Consider the following 5,944-nt stretch of genomic DNA (forward strand, 5'->3'; position numbering starts at 1 on the left):
AAACCCACCTGTGGAGTTCCTTGGGAAAGTCCTTTCTGCTGAGGAGTTCAGCAGTGAGGCACCACTGAAACCTACTCATCTTTCCTTAGGTAACACCCAGCCCTGGGGAAAATCTCCCAGGAGATCACCCTCAAACACACATACGTACAGCCCTCATCCCAAAGCTCTCCCCTTCCGCTTGCCACCCAAGAGCAGACGATTATTAGGCATGAAGGTTATTCAATCATTAAAATCTGACCTGCTTGGGGTAGGTGTCTTCTTTTGAATCGTTAATAGCTCCCCCATTCCAGAGAGAAGTAGATGTATGATGTATTTGACATCTGCTTTGGATGAGTTGCATCTTCAATACATCTGTTTCTCAAGTGGATCTGACATCTTTGTATAGCCAGATTAATTCTTTCCCCCACTCAGCCACCTTTCTCATCAATGTAGCCTTCATTGCCATTCTACCCCTGAAGCACCCACACTCATTTTCATAATCTTTCCTCTCTTTTTATCATTTTGCTTTTGAAGGCCTCAGCTATGGGTCATTCCTTCTCATCCATGTGGTCCTTCCTTCTCCTGTACAGTGCCTCATGGTATAACTCTCATCTCCTTGGAACCTGTGTTTCTCCATGGTGCTGTGTTTTTCTGCATATTTTCTCTGGCACAATGTATCACAATTCCCAATCTTCCTACGCATAGACTTGTGCAGTCTCTCCTTCCCATATGCTCTCTTTGCCCCTCTCTCTTCCCCTGGGCAATGGCTTGCTGCCTCTTTGTTGAACTCTGTTCTTTGGGAAACACCTATGTGAGCTGCCCCAAACTTTGCCTGCACAGCAGGCTCCAGCACAGCCATTAACATTGCCATTACCTTGTTTACCTCCCTTGCCATTACCTTGTTTACCTCAGCAGCCAAGTACTGGTGGACAGATCTTCATGAACAGAAGGAGCTTTATTGGAATGATACTTCACTGATGTAAATTGTCATTTTAGAAGGGAAAGCAGGCCTTGAAATTCTCTCTCTTACACTCTGCAGTCAGTTCACCTCCCTGGGATTCACCAGGCTTTCCTCTCTCTGTGTTCCACACTGCAGCCCTGACCAGGCACAGGAGTACCCATTGCATGTCCCCAGTTGTTGACCAAGCACAAGACTACTCAGGGCTCTTTCTCCAGCAGCTGCTGAGTGCAGGGAAGTCCTTTTATAACCTTATATTCACCACAGAGGCGTAGCATGCAGGGTAGGTAAACTGAAACCCAGCTCTGAAACCCTGGAGTGTGATGCACAGTGGGGAGCTCAGCTGGGAGCTCAGAAAGTCTGTAGCCTGTTCTCCATCTAGTGTTGGACTTGTTCAGCTAGGGGTGGACCTTTCTTTAAAGTAGCCCCCTGCCCCCCATGCTGCAGTGGACTCTTTCTCTTCTCCTGCTTCAGATCCAGTGATGGGAACTGCTGGGAGAGAGAAGGACTCAGGCTGCAGGATGTTTTGTCTTGTGGCTGAGAGGATGCTGTGTTTATTACCTCTTTCCCTGAGAAAACACAATTCCCCAGGGTGACTGTGCTCTGACACTCTCCCACTGTTTTAACAGTGGCTGACAGATGCTCTTTTAGCTCTTGGTCAGTATTCAGGCCATTTTGGTAATGAGGTACAACAGAGCAAGGAGTTGTACAGGTCAAGAAAACTTTCTGGGGTAGATGGCAGTATTTGGAAAGAAGGTGTTTCCCTAGGCATCACCTCAGAGATGACTGTCATTCTTTTCAGATTTAATCACAGTACCACACTGGCAGCACTGACGCAGACTAAGTCTCAGCATAATAAGGTCAAAGTACCCCAAGTCTGCATGCACAGACATTTGCTGCTTTACATCCAGGCCAGAAAGGACAGTGCCTGCTATTTCTTCCTGCCATGGGAGACATTGTGAAGGTCTGCAAGCAGCCTCTGCAGAGCCAGAGCCAGTAACAAGTACACTTGGAACATCAGTCCTGTGGCTCTCAGCTTGGGCTGCCAGCACAGGGGTGTTTCTGAAAGTGGGGCACCACGCTGCACTCCTCCACTGCTGCCCTGCTCTCAAACACAGAGGCATCTGTGGGAGAGGGGAGGCACCCCTCTGGCTCAGGCATCAGCCAGATGGCAGCCTGCCTTTGACCAAGAGGAAAGGAATGCAGCATCTCCCCGTGACTGAGAAAGCTCGGGTGGTTTTGCACATAGGAAGCTCCTTTAAATGTGTTTCCTCCCACTGCCTGGCCTTTTGTTTTTCAGCCATGCTTGATGCTGGTGTTGGAAAGCCGAACTCCCCAAAAGTGAACTTCCTCTCCTACTATAAACTGACCCTTGGGGTTGCTATAGCGACTGCAGAGCGGCCGGCAGGCTGTGTAAACACTCCCTCCCGCTTCCCATCACACTGGGCCTGAAAGGCTGAGCCACGGGATGTGCACAGCAACCTGGATTATGCAGGCGGTTGTGAAATGCAAACCCGACAATTTCTGTGCTTCCTCCCTGCTTCCCCCGCGGGGAGGCAAACCCAGCAGGCTGGTAGCAGGCATAAACACGCCCGTCCTGACGAATTTGGGCACATGGTGTGGTACCGCAGAAACCAAATCCAGACACTTACCTGGGGAGCTTGAGCAAGATGTGGAAATATATGGTGCAACTGGATCCTCTGCAACATCTGATTCCCTTGGCCTCACTAACTGTGGAGTTTCCAGCTGTGTGGGGGGAGCAGTTTGGTACACACTGTCACAGCTCCTTTTATGTAATTAATTGCAACAATCGACCGAGTGTGAAATCCATCAATTTCTGTGTCCTTTGTTGCTCACTTTGATGTCAGTTCTCCCTCTTTCATTTTCTTCCTTCTTTTTTTTTTTTCTTTTTCATTTAAGTTCCTGACTCTCTGAGTCACTCTCCAAACACTGATGTTCACGTCTGTATCCATCCCTGTAAAACCAGGTCAGGTATTTCAGCAGCAGTAGCCTGACTGACACACTGAAGCATGTGGGAAGGTGTTTCCCAAGCACAGTGGGATATGCATTCCCTCCAGCCACTGCAGATGTTCTTCCAAAATGGCAGGTACTGCCTAACCAGGGATTTTGTGAGAAGCAAGCTAAGCTACCCTACCAGGAGGAGATAATCAGCTCTGCTCCCATGGCATTGTGATGCATCTTGCTGGGTTGTCTTCAAGAAATAAGATAGTTGTTCCACCACAACAGACCTGTGACTGCTTGAAAAAGCACAAAGCTCATCATCTCAAAGCTGTGTAAAATGAAGTCCCTGCTCCAATGCTCTCTGGAGTAGCCATTCAGTAGTGCCAGGAGTCCTGCAAAACACCCATCTCTGCCAACTGCCAATACACTCTTTTGTTTCACTTGTTACGAGACTTCCTGGCACAAGGATGGATGGATTTACCGATCCCATCTTTGTGAGTGCTGGGTGTCACTGACCAAGCTGATCGATACATACCTTTGATCAGACACCTGACTATACAATCACAAGGTGTCTGGGAATTCCCTGAATTTCCATCCTTTCTGCCACATCAGAGAGCATACACAGCCTCTGTTAAGCAAGGCAAAAGCAGGAGAGAAGGTTTCTGGGAGAGTGCTTGTCTGTAATCCTAAAATGTCCCTCTAATCCCAGCCTGTGACTCAGAGCTGGGGGGATGCAGAGCGTCGGTGTGGTCTGCTCACCCACTGCAGTGAGTCATTAGACCCCAAAGAGAAAAGAAGCCTTAAAGCCTTGCTCTGATTGGTGTGAGTAAGGGCAATCGGACACGTTGCACAAAGTATGCTAAATCAAGGGCAATTCTGATATGCATTTTGTTACAATACTGAGTCCCTATAGTGTCTCACTTAACAGATGGCAGGAGCTGAATCTGATTAAACAGGGTTTTCTGAATCACTCACAGAGACAATTGAGAGGCAGGCAGAGGCATAAAGCAACACACAGCTCTGAGAGCCTTCTAGATCTCAGTGGGTTTGCACTTCTCCATTCACTCCATGCCTGCCTCATAACAGCATTTAAAAATAAATCAGCTGAATTAGTTGGTGTGACTACATGGTCTTTCCTGCTCCTGTCAAAGGAGTGCCCCAGTGTCGAGCAGTGCTGCCAGTCTGCCTGCATTCAATGCAGAAAATGTGGTGAGCTTGGTAATGTGATGACACTGATGCTCCCATATTCCCTGAAATGAACGTCACAAAAAGAAACAGCCTGCAAATCCCATATTCAGGTAGGGGTTTAGAAAGTGTGAAGTGGGCCACATGCATCTATGAAGTAGCTGGTGGGAAAGGGAGCAGGAGGAAGGAGGAAAGGCAAAACAGAACTACTTTGTCAATTCTAGGAGCTCAAAGGTGGCTGGTCAGGTGAGTTTACATATTTCTTCAGAAAGAATCTTAAACCAGATTGGCCCTGATGAGGGATGGGACAACCTCAAACAATGCAGCATCTGAATTATGTCCATAGAAGCAGTTAAAAATCTGGCTGCTATACAAGTTATCAAAACCTCTGTAAACTGGGGCGCTTTTTTTGTGCAAATTTTGATGATTCTTTTTGGAGGGAGGCCAATGTTTTGGGCCCCAAAGACCACCTAGTTCTCCAAGAATGGCTGCCAAGTGCCAGGGCTGCATCTCAGCTAAATGCCTGGCATGGCAAGGAGCACGAGTAGGCACCACTTGAAGTCACCAGCAGTCTCGGTGTTACTGCAGAACTAAGGAAATCTGAAGGAAGACAGTGCAAGGGACCTTTCAAATCTTTCCTGCATCTGGCTCCAATCCAGCTGCAAATGGTCCAGCGATGCCCTTTCCGGATGTGGACTGACACCGTGGCTGTCCAGGGAAGCAAAAAATTGCTGAGGGAGGGAGAGGATTATTAACCTGGTTCAGCTTAAAAATGAGGGGAGGTTTGTGAGGCTTCTGCAAGGTCTCCCTGCTGCAGGAAGCATGTTTTCAGAGGTGCCTCTGGCTGTGGATTGCGAGTGGCCAGCCGGGCGCTGCGGTCGGCTGCTGTTGCCTCCCAAAGCCGCAGCAGCATTGTCGAGCTGCAGACGTGCAGAACAGCTCACGCCAAGACTGCGTGCTCACAGGTGATCTTTTGGTCTGTACATTTTCCAGCAGAGCTGGCAGCTGCTCCTGCAGTGTGCATGCTTCGTTGGCTGTCCAAAGAAGGAACTGGGCGGGCGTTGATCCAGTTGAGGCGGTTTCGAGGAGTGAAGGCAGGAAGGAAAATTACCAACTTTGACATATGTTGCTCCCTGCAGGTCTCTCTTATTATTGCCTGGCGGGATGTCAAGGTGCACAGACATGACCAAGAGCTGTAACACACGATGGCTGCTTCGCCTCCTGTCCCACCCCTTTCACGCAGGCAGGAGTGGCAAAACCATTTCTGGCATACCAGGAAATCCTGGTTCTCGCTATTATCAAGGAGGGAGCGTGCAGTTATACAACTTCGAGCTGCCATCAGCAGGACCTGTGGGAGGGAGGGGGGGAATAGTTCACTTGGAAAGGAATGCTGCAGTGTAGGGCAGTGGTTTTGACATGCTGGAGTGAAACTTGGCATAAGGGAATAGAGGGAATTCGTTTGCCAGGTAGACGTGGCACTTGAGCAAGAGAATAAATGAAATGGCAGTAGAAATCTTGAGAGATCATAAGAGGTGGCTAGTTCACACGAGGCATGGATCTGCAGCCCTTAGTGCAGTTTTCACTGCACTGGGTGTCCACATCTTTATAAAAATTAGTATTTACCTGATCCTCTGGCTCTTTCATCTTGCCATCACACAAGAGAAACCAGCTGTGTACATAGGCCCCCAACTTGACAAGAAATGAAGACCCAGGCTGCAGTGGCCTGAAGTGTTTGTCAGTCCTTTCTGACAGCAGAAATCTACTTAATTTTCTGAGAATATTTGTCCTCTCTACTGTGCCAGGAAGAATGTAGTGTGGCATAACAGCCACGCAGAATGATGGCAAATATTTGTTCCTGGT

Source organism: Serinus canaria, chromosome 2 (assembly GCF_022539315.1).
Source record: "Serinus canaria isolate serCan28SL12 chromosome 2, serCan2020, whole genome shotgun sequence".
Taxonomy (NCBI): domain Eukaryota; kingdom Metazoa; phylum Chordata; class Aves; order Passeriformes; family Fringillidae; genus Serinus; species Serinus canaria.